The sequence below is a fragment of the Arctopsyche grandis genome, chromosome 5 (assembly GCF_051622035.1).
Source record: "Arctopsyche grandis isolate Sample6627 chromosome 5, ASM5162203v2, whole genome shotgun sequence".
Taxonomy (NCBI): Eukaryota; Metazoa; Arthropoda; class Insecta; order Trichoptera; family Hydropsychidae; genus Arctopsyche; species Arctopsyche grandis.
Genome location: NC_135359.1, coordinates 19,508,984 through 19,521,494, shown reverse-complemented (window position 1 = coordinate 19,521,494; position 12,511 = coordinate 19,508,984).

The following is a 12,511-nucleotide window of genomic DNA, read 5'->3' as shown; positions in this document are numbered from 1 at the left end:
ATTAATATTGACCTTGCATTTCAACGTTAAATATTACCATTGTGCAATATTTAAATTAGTCATCCACACTCAACACAAAGATGAACGTAATTTGCATTTATTTATTATATGTACACACATAATAGGGTATAACAGAAATAAATCTATTTGAATTTTTTTTCGCAACTTTTATTGTTTGCGAATTGTTATTCGAAAATTGACTAATCATAAAACATAATACGTACGCTAAATTAGTTATAATGACTGTCGAATTTCATCAATGGGGACGTTTTTTCCGCGTTTCAAACCGATATGTTGCTGACAAAGTGTGGTGCGCGGAAATGGCCAAACTTCGCGCTATTTTTTTTTAATTACTGCGATCAGAAATAGTTGAGAATCGCTCCACACACTCCCTCCAACCGTGAGAATTTTTTTACGTGCATTCCGTACGAATTAAATTTTGTTATGTGTATTTCAATAAAGTGGCAATCAGAGTGTGTCGCGAATCGCTAATGATCGACGCGAAGCCCACGTACTATTCTTCGATAAACACACGGTGTTTATGCAATAGTTATTCAATTACATTTGTACACACACATACAGATGCTATTTTAAAGCATTCGACCGACCTTCACCTTGTTAAAACAATCTAAAAACAGATTGTTTTTTTTTTCAGTGGAAGATCGTTCTTGCGCTATCCTGAAACTCTCGCGTAAACATCTCGTTACGAATAACGCACGACAGAAAATATTGTATTTTCAAAGAGGAATATTGACCAGTTTAGTTGATTTCAGTGAAATGTAATCACACACATCCCTGATTTTGGTTTGACTTAAAATACAATAAATTGAACATGTTTTAAATGAAAGAAAAATAATTTATACATTGAAGTAACTGAATAAATGATCGAAATTTATAATAAAAATCGTTCTCATTTATAGACTTTTTGAGGAGTGAAAATACGCCTCTTTTACTATATGAATTTCTGAATCTTTATGTAAGAAGTGCCAATATAAAAATTTGACAAATTCAAACGAAGTAGGTACATATCGGAAAGTACAAATGTATGTATGTACTTGAAAATTTTTTTTTTTTAGTGCTAGAAATTCCTGTCATTTTATGTATGTAAAACAAATGATATATGCGAGGTACATGGTCTAATATAACAATGCAACATTTTTTATCAAGTAACAATATGACATTAGCACTTTTCAAATTAAGGTCCAGATATACACGTGTATTCGTTAAGGAAATCGAGATTAAGACTGCCTACTGCAAAGACTTCTAAAATGAAATACCATCAGACATTCGCCATCTATTGCTGGATGAAGGCCTCTCCAACACGCTTCCATCGTCTCTGTTTTAAGCAACTCCCATCCATCTCATTCCATGGATTTTTCTGATTTCGTACACCCATCTCTTCTGTGGCCTTCCTAGCTCCTTTTTACATTACCTTGGGTGCCAATCGAGCACTTCTTTCGTCCATCTATCGTCAGTTCTTCTATTACTATTTCAGTTCGCCCATTACCATTTCAGTTACTTTACTCTTACCATTACAATAACCACTTTTATTATACTTCAAACCCACGTATTCCGTTTTCTATCTCTCCTGGTCAATGCAAGCATACAGCGTTCCATACTTCTTTGAGATAAAGTGTAAATAAAAAAAAAAACAAATATGTTTGCATGATTTACAATCAGTACATCGTATATTTAATTTAATTGTACGTCATAGACCGATCTCTAAAATTTGCTACTCATTTTTCCAATGGCAGATTATCTTCATTGCATCGAGACATTCATTTAGTAATAAAGGCTTTATATCCAATCTTCATAATTTTTTTTTAAAATCCATGCTTCAATTGAAATATAGATTTAACACTCACATGAATCTTTATCAGATTCACTTTACTGCAATAATAAACATTAGAATGCGGGGTGATTTACATTGACGCCGTTGGGCGTTAGGTATTTTATTAAATAATAAAATAAAACAATTAAAAAAACTGTTGCATTCTTACGTTACAGATGATTTATGACGATCTGTGGAAGCAGCATCACTACAGACGGACGGACGGATGGTGTGTGTGAATGTTGGCATTCTGTGGCTAACGATCGTGATCGTCCCAAACACCGAGACATCATCATTATAATTAAATGAAGAAGGATATGATTAAAACGTATAGGTCGATAGTTTTGAAATATTTGCTAAGCGATTAATTGTAGTATGAATGAGTTCGCTTCGACGAATGCCGAGGAATTAAATCGAATCGTACTTGTACGAGTGGAAGGAAGAAGTGGAGGATCTGGGAAGATAAACCAGTTCGTCGAGAGCCCGGAGGCTGCATGCCGGAGGTCTGTCCACTGACAGTCAACATACTGTGTCTCAAAAATGTTGCAACCATTTATAGTGTGTACGCAATTTTCGCCATACGATTAAGCAATCGCTAGATCAAAGCACTGAAATGTCGCTTTTGAGAGCTGATATCTATCTTATTTTCATGTGTTAGAAATGCTGTTTCCAAAAGATACATGGTTATTGCTAACACATGTCTATCCAGTTATGTATGCATTTTGCTAAATGTTATTTTTCAAAGTATGTACGTATACGGATTTTTGTATCTTACGATTCGCACTAGTTCAACGGGCATATTTTCTTCCCTTAAAGTATTCTATACATTTAAATCCTGCCTGATATAAAAATACTGGTTGATATTCATAAAAATTAGCTTAAACTAAAATACTTGCCAACCAATATTATTCGATTGCTTGAGTAATTGTCTAAGCAATTAGATGTCCATAAACCCTGATTAATGACGAACAACTGCAATCGATCAAATCATTCAATCAAAAAATCTAGCTAGACAATTCTTTTTTAACAATATTTTATAGTCAAAATATAGAATTTTGGTTAATATGATCCCAAAATTAAAGTTGACAAGAGAATTTTTCTTCCACAAAAAATTCTCTGAAATAAAATTTAGAGATTTTTTTATTCAGCAATTTAGAAAGCAACTTATCGCTTGAGAAATTGCCCGGTGAGTGGTCCTTACTATCGGTTTTTGGTCAAAATTCGACCATCCATTCTATCGGTAGAATAAAATACCGGTAGTACCGAAATATAATCATTTTAATTACATGTTAGTGGACTGTTTTGAATTTAGAAGCAAACGTTGTATTGTATGGAAACGTTATATTTAAACCTGGATTATACATATGTATATATGGACACGTTAACTACATATATTGAAAACGTTATGTTTGTATGGATTAGTCGAAGAATGAGTCAACACTCAATATCATTTTTGACCTAGTAATCAATGGAGCAAAGTGTGTCATAAATTTAAAATCAAAGATAAACTTTTATTAATCTACATATTAATATATTGAATTTTTAGAACTAATTGCTTAGATAAATCAATACCGGCAGACACCGGTACTATCGGAAGTGCGCTTTTTTTACGTTATTGTGGTTGTGACAAATGTCGTTATTTTTAGAATCCCTAGCCCTTAAATATTTACATATGTACATATATGTATGAATATGTAGATATTTTTAATATCTTCTTCTTCCATTCTAAAATCAAGTCGGCACATTTATGGATATATCTTAATAATGGAAAATATAGTTTTCTTCTCAAAGCTTTATTAAAGCAGATTGCTTTTGCCTGTCTTTGAAATACTGATCAAAATTTCAAACAATTTACAGTATAAAATTTGTTTACCAATCTTTCGGCTCCATACTAAATGTACATATGCCGAAAATTTTAATGTGAAATTGTACCGTCATGTTTTTTTTTTATTTTTTATTTGTAATATAAAGAAATGGGTTACATTATTACATAGAATTTTGCAGGATATAATATTTAATTTCATCGTTGGTCATGTATAGCTCTTGTGCCTGATAAATGTAATTTATATTATATATTATTATGAATTAATATTAAATGTAAAGTTACACTATTTTTTGTACCGGTCAAATAAAGTGGTCTGTCTAACAATCTCTGTTAAATTAGACAGTGAAGAATTTAGGTGAAGGAGTTCGCGTTTTCGTATTGAATTCGAATAAATTTTTCGAACGTTGAAAGTTTTGATTTATCAATTGTGTCATCGAGCGTTTCGGCCAAATCTCAGAAATAGAATCCGGAGATAAATACAAGCGATATTATCGTTATGAGATGATGATGTTTCATATGTGATGTAGACGTTTTGATGGTGTGTTAGGTACTCCGGGACAGGTGTAAACGAGTGCCCCCCCACAGTCGGGACTCGCCCACGTCAACTCGGATTCGATCGAATGGAAAACTCAAAACAATAAACAAATAAACACAAGAATAAACAAAAACCTACAGTCGGCGGTGATGCCTTTTCATCCGTTTTAGACGTTTTTATTGACGTATTTGTCCGACGAAACTACAAAGCCCACGCTTCTTATCTCGATCGGCGCCATTGCGCAAACGGCTAATTAATTGCATTATAATTCAAATAGAGCTCAACGACGATTATTGGCACATTGATTTTAAAACAGCAAAATAAAGAAATTTTATACCCATTGTAATTTTTACTTCCATTGTGATAGTCATTGAAATTTCTTTCGTTGTCGCGGTAAAAAATAAATTAAATTAGCATTCGAAATTACAACGCATGGAGGTGTAAGCTGGTACGGAATTGCAATGATGATTCGTTTTTTTTTTTTAAATTAGATTCATGCTGTACAGTTTTCTGGTAGGATTCTGATGAAATTAGAATCAAATCGATCGTCTCTAATTAGAATTTTCCAGTTTAAACGTTGAAACGATCCGTAAAAAAATCGACAATCACTTATATTGCCCAATCAATTCATATAAAATTTGAACTTTTTCCGCTTGATTCAAGGTGGTTTTATAAGAAAGATCGCCGTTTAACGAATTGAAATTCATCAAATATTTTAATTTGAATACAATCATTTGAAACAATATTGATTGAAATTAAGACCTTCGATGAAATTAAGAACTTCGATGAAATTAAGACCTTCGATACTAATAATTTATCTCTTCATCACGCTGTTTCAAAATGAAATTTTCAATAGTTGAATCAATATCCAATTGGATTCTAGTGAAAGTAGGAAAATTTCAATTTGTTCCAGAAAACATAAAATTATAGCATATTTTGTTAAAAATCATAACTTATGCATATTGTTAGAGCTGCCATTGACCATTTATTAAATTTATTGACCTTTTGGGTTGCGCTAAATTTGAATAAGTATCTCGATATCTTATGTAAATCTCAGTTAATCAGGATTTGAATAAGTGTACTCAGTAAATCAGGAGTTAAGGCTAAATTTTCTTGATTTCAAGATCTAGTTGAACATTACTGATGTTCTAACTAGATCTTGAAGAATTATATTTTTTGGTTTTTAATAGTTTTTTATTGTTCAAATGGGTTTTTGTAGTTGTTTCCTTTTTATGCTAAGTTTATGTTTTGTTTCTCTTGTTCATTTTATTTACGTCTATTTTGAGTTTTTAATATTTTCTTTTCGGGTTTCTCTGTATTTCATTTTTATTTTTATTTTTTTTCATCATCTTATTTGATATTTGTATTTCTGCACTACTATATGATTATCAAACTCCTTGGGTCCATCAGTTTTGCCGCTTTTCCTAAGTTCACTATACATTTTTATGTTCTAGTTTTTAAGTTTTAGGTTCGTTGATTATTCCGCAAAAATTGATCTCGCGCACATCACTAAAATCACGATCATGGAACATCTGGCACCCAAAAACTCCATCAATCGAAAGCTAACCCCGCGAAATATTGAGATTACCAACGAGAACTCGACTGCTAGATATTCCATATTCGAATTTTTTGTGGCAACGATTGTCGTGCGCGCGATCGCAATTTGCGCAGTAGTCCGTTTACCCATTATTATATACATACATATGTATATAAATATGTATGTGAATATTATTTTCGACTGAAGACTAGTTTTTGCCGAGTTGCCGAAGATTTAAGGTACATATGTATGTGTATATATGTAGAATTGTATTTAAATTTTTTTTCTAAATAACATTTTAACAATATTATCAACATACAATAATTATTTGAATTAAAATCAAATTTTCATTAAAATTTTGGGAATTGGAATCAAAACATTTTTCCTGGTGTTAAAGTAATTTTTTGATAACAATAAAATTTCTATCTACTTACATATTTACTTAATATATTTGTATGTGTGTACATACATATGTATGTAGTAGGCATATCAAATTGATATATCGGATGAAGTATAAGGTAGTATAAATAGTACAGCGTTCGAAATAAAAAAGACGTAAGTCAAGTTCACGAACAGATACGTGACTACGTCTCAGCGCGATGTTCAAACGGTGGAAAAATATTGTGCATTTTTGAAAATTAAAATGAATGACCCGTGAGGCCGGGCCGGGGTCCAAAAAACCCGCGGTTCGGTTGCCTGTAATAGCCAACAATAACAAATAATGGCCGCAAAAACAATAAGCTAAAATTATAGGTCCACCTTGTCTACTCCTACTACCTGCCGGCCCAACCGGACCTCCGGCCAATAACTATGTATTGTGTGAACGCCTCACCTCACTACGAACACCTCGTTGCCGATGATTATTCAATTATTTTTTAGAAGAACACACAAATTTAATTAACAAATTGATTTTGTTAACAACGCTATAAAAGAGGCGTAAAATTAATTTTACAATGATGACATTTTTTTTAACAGAATTGTTATATCCAATCAAAGTTTTTTCATTAAAATTTAATTATTTTATTACGGTGTCCTCAGATAACATCTTCAAAAGTAAATATTTATTATAAAAAAATAAATTTACGATGCCTATCTGCGTTTGTGCATACACACATATGTACATACTTTGAACCGCTCGAAAAGTTCAATTTACTACTTCCTTCAAAAAAAGGGGTAGAATATTACAAAGGGATCAAGGATCATTGTTTTTAGCACGCGCCTTTTTAAATTTTAGCAGTGCACTTTTAAGATCCCTTGTCGTTTTATTGAAGTTTTTCGTTTTTAATATTATTACTAATCTCTTAGTTCAGAGTCAATTTTGTCGAAGTTTGGGTTCTTATCCGATCGTTTTCAAACTTTGCCATTTTGCTCGGTTTGGTTATCAATATAAGTGGAAATGACGTCCGCCATTACCATGGTGAAAAATAATCGTAATAGACACGTTTGAAAATACCGCATCTTCGTTCACGGTGACGTCTATCGTCCACACTATCACATTTATCCATTCTGATCGTTTTTTCCCTTTTCACCCCCCTCTCGCTATGGCAGATTAAGCACTTTGCCATACTCATGATCACAGTTTACCGAGAGAATTGGTGATTTCTCAATTTAGAGTACTCTTCGTATTAGGTAACCCAACCAATAAACAAATTAAAATAATTTGTAAATAATAATTACATAATATGGTATTTAAAAATAAAATTCTCTAAAACTAAAACGTATAAAATAAAAAAAATAGTAAAAAAAATGTTTTTTAAAACTAGCCTCTTTTATATTTTGTTTATAAAATTAAGACAATACATAACAAAATAAATGTATATAAAATAACCTAATGTACTAAAATATTAAAATAATTATAAAATAAAATAAAAAGGGAATTTATTTCAATATACATATGTACATAAACTATAAATATAAAAAAATATGTGGGATTTCATGATTAGGATTTCAATCAAAAAGATTTCAATGGTAGGGATTTCAATCAAAATTATGATCCCGGCTTAAACTAATGTAATTAAATATATTACTAAGAGGTTTGGGCCACCTTTATGTACGTACGTACCTACGCGGCCCAAGCCTCTTAGTAATATATTTAATTACATTATTTAACCAAGCATCTACTGGATGAATACCTATCAAATTCTCTTTTATAATAATATTTATAGTTTTATTCCATACGATAGGGAGAATAGTGTAATCTCCATCGTCCTTATAAATAATATTATATATATATATATATATAGATAATAGATAATATAAATTTTGAATCACGAAACAAACAAACAACACAATTATATAACAATAATGACAACACAATATCTATATATGTATATATAAATCAATGTCAGTCTGTCACGTATGCATTCCTATACCATTCAACCGATTGCGATGAAACTTACTTGAGTTATTGTGTGCATGCCCGCGATGGTTTCTGTAAAAGAAATCGCCCAAAAACGGGAACGGGAATGGCATGCGTTATTTTGGCATTGCTACGCATGCCGGGTTCAGCTAGTATTTACATATATGTATATAAAAACACATCAAAAAATAAATAATAATAATTAATTATTCAAGCAATTTAAATTCAATTTATGGCGTTCGAAGAAGTAAGTCCATCCACCGAGCATCCAGTGAAGAGAGAAAATGAGAAGACGCGGCAGCAAGATGACAATTAGACGACAAAAATACACGACGACGTAGGGAGGCCACTCTCATCCTGAGAATTGAGGTACGTGCCCTGCTACGAACATCTGCGACGCACTGTAACCCCTTTGTAGCCCGAAGAGGACACGGTAGTAATTGAACTTTTATCCTCCTCGTTGTCTCCCGCTTGAATCTCCTTAATCCTTAGTTCTCCAGTATAGAGGCTAGTACATACATACTCTGTAAGTTTTTTTAAAATTTCTTGCTTAAATTGAGACATTCGTAGAACTAACCCTATTCCAAAAATACTAGTACAGTTTAATTTATAACCATTATTTTTATCATTCTTCGCACGTTTTCGTGCGATGTTTTTACATTTGTATCTAGTTTTTTTTCTTTTTAAAATGTTTTTTTGCAATTCTATTGTGTGTGGGATGTGATAATACTTACATATATTTTGAAAGTACATACATAGAGAGTTGTGAGACATTTTATGCATTTGTAATATGCAAAAGTTGGAAAATCCAACGTGAGCTGAAACGACAACTGATGTAGTGCATATAAATAATGCTTTAAAAAGATTTAAATTTCTTTTGAAATCAAAGTTTTATATCGTCGTAAATAAAACGGAACACATGCTCTCGTACTGCTCGTCATATATTTTTATCAGTAAGTACTGTTTTATTACGATCTATTCAAATGCGGATTGAATAATCTTTTTATAATACGGAATCTTTCACCGAAATGAATTTCGAATTACGAATTCATTTAAAAGAAAATAATAAGTCACCTTCGTTTGTTTTTCATACGTATAATTTTCTTGTTTAGTTGTTGATTTAAAATATGCCGTTAGTTACGTGCGGACGATATAAGGGACTATGGAGATAAAATTTATTTTAAATCGTATTAATTCAACGTTTCTACATTCGGGAGTATATTAAGTGTGTATTTAATTCAAAAGAGTGATATTTATCGACAGTAGGCGTATTTTTAACGACATAAACTCGTGACGAAAATTTATACTGAAAATTTCGGTATAAAACAATTTTTTTTATTTATTTCAAATTTTGAATAAAAACCGACTATAGTGCTAAGTGTTGTGAAATTGACATCTTTGCGGTTCATCTGTAAAACGACAAATTTTCAAGGTAGTGAAGCTCAACCTTTGACTATAAAGACATCGTGTCACATTGTAAGTATTTTTATTATTAATTTAAAATTTTGGTGAAAACTATTTTTTCTAATTTAATTAATGAAATGTTTCAGGAAAGGTTTGCTTGATTGACATACACAAGTTTCATGTCTGTACTGTGAGTAATTTTATTTATTGCAATTGATTTTTATTATCATTTATTATGTAATAATCTTGTTAATGGGCTCTTAATTACATTGCTCAAATATTCCGAAATAATCTTTATTCAAACATAATTTATCACGCACATGTATGTATATACTTTATTATTATGCAAAAGTATGAATAAAAAAATTCCCATATAAAATATTTTAGCGAGGAAATTCATCGTGACCCTGTCGATTGTTAAAAAAATATTTTTATTTTAAAACCCGCGCTAAAGAACCGCATCGATAAGGGACTTCAAAGAACTCGTATAACACCGAAAACAAAACCTTTTCCTTTTTTTATTTGCATTTTTTATGATCAAAGTTTGAGCTCATTTCACGGCGCCTCGTAAAAATATCAGAAGCATCGCTCGCAGCCGGAGAGCAATTTTAATTGCCGAACCGACGAGACGGTTGGTCCTTGAGTTCGTAGCAAAGGCGTGCAAATCTCTTGCGAAAAAAGCAAACGAAAAAATAAAATGTTTGTCATCGCTGGTCAGGTTGATTGACATCGATTTTGGCAGGTGTATTGTGGAAGACTGTCTTCGATGACCAACTAGAATGCAAAATGCTGCGGCTGAGTCATGTTCATGGGAAAGCGGTCAGCAAGTCACGATGGAGGTTGTCAACATGTAAATACCCATGTCAACCGCGGAAAGACATGCAAGCCACTTCTGATTACAAACGTATATTTTTATTCGAATGGCCAAACGTCCCAATTTTCACAGTGTACCTAACTAGACATGAGTGGGTTTTTTTTCTATCTCAATTTTAATTTAATGAAAACATAATCGAATGGAAATCCGAATTCGTTTAATTATTCAATGATATCGCATATTACAAGCAAACGAGTTTTTCAATAGCTCACACACGGTGGTAGTTGAAGGAACGTGTCAGATACCGTTGGTCGACGTGCGACTTCGACCGCCGCACACCCGTATTTCGATGTTAAAATGCATTATGGACGTGTGGTTTTAATTAAAAAGGCAAATTTGATTTTCTCGAAAAACAATTATCGACTGGTTATTAATTTTTTTCGGTTGAAATTTGATGAAAATAGCCGCACGTAAGAGCTGGTTCTATTAGTGCAAAGATCGCGCTGACTTATGGATAGATTTTGAACTCGCATTCTACAAGTATGTATTATCTTGTGGATGACTTTTGAAAATGAATAAAACACATTTTATTAAATATTCTCTGCACCGAACTGCGTATCCATATTCCATCTTCATTTCCTACTTGTACAGGAAAACTTGTCTGTAATCTTTTCTCTGTGAGCTTCTCCAATTGACAATTTCCGGTTGGTTTGGGGAAGCAATCCTCAAATTATTACAGAATTGAGCTTCAATGTTCCCAGCTAACTCAGATAAATTAGAATTAGCAGTTTGTTCTCTTCTCTTGTGGAACGTACCAATTTGATGGCTTCGTCACCTGTCGCGAGGGCCTTCAAGCCCTCAACCAGATTTCTGTTAGCTTGGATTTGTTTAATTTAAAATAAGTTGATTTAGTTGAAGGATTGTTTAATTTGAGAACCTTAATCTGTTCTAATATTAATTATTTTTATATATTGATTATTTGTTTTATATTTATCTTCAATTTTGTTTATTATCTTGTTTGTTTTTCCATTCATATTTATTCTTGTATACTTTTTTTACTTAGATATAGAGACGACTTAGAGCAATTATGTAATGTCACTATGGCAAAATTGTAAATAAATATTTAAATGAATTCTGAATTCTTTTGAAGATCGCCGGATTTTGATACGGTCGACGAAATTTTATTCCGACGCCTTTTCTCATTCAATTGCAGAACATGTCTCAGTTAGCTTGATTGTGATTTCTGAATAAAAAGAAATGGAATAATTAATGAAAAAGATTTTCGTTTTTTTACGTTGATTTACTAATTAAGTGATTGATAAGATAACGGTTAGGTTAATTAGCTAGAAGAATTGCTCATATGGTACCCGAGAGAATGTAAAAGGGCGTAAGGAAGGCTATAAGTGAGATGGGTAGATGAAATAAGAAAAAATGTGTAGAGTTAGATGGATTTGTTCAACTTTGCTCGTCGAAAAGTGTTCAATAACACTGTTAGACACGAAAAATGTTTCAGAGACAAGATATGACTTTTCTTGTAGATCTATGCCCGGTGAACACGAATCTGGTATTGAAAAGTGTTGATTGGCTCGAGATTCGGAGATATATGTGTTTTTTAAATCGCGCGATTTTTCTATATCTTGGTGTTGTTCGGTCGAATTGGTTGTGGCCAGAACACTATCCTAATAAACATGTTTCAATAGAAAATACTCAATGTAATATATGTAGTATTAACAGTGGGGAAAAATCCCAAGTGAAAATACGTCATTTTGACTTTTGATTTGAACTGGACGACTACTTAGAGAGATTTGAAAGCTGAAAAGTACTACAAATGAAAGATAAAATACCCGACTGTAGATTCCAATATTTATTTTGAACAGGAAATTAACAGATTTTGAGAAATCGACCGAACAACACCAAGATATAGAAAAATCGCGCGATTTAAAAAACACATATATCTCCGAATCTCGAGCCAATCAACACTTTTTATTACCAGATTCGTGTTCACTGGGCATTGATCTATAAGAAAAGTTATAATTCGTCTCTGAAACATTTTAAAAGTCGAAATTTGTCGAACAGTGTAATTAGGAATTGAGACCTTGGTATACATATGTATGTGAATTCAAAATTTTCTATATTTACGATGCAAGTCTAAAACAAAATATCTTGCTTGTACAATGTGGATTGTGCAACACGGTATTATATGATA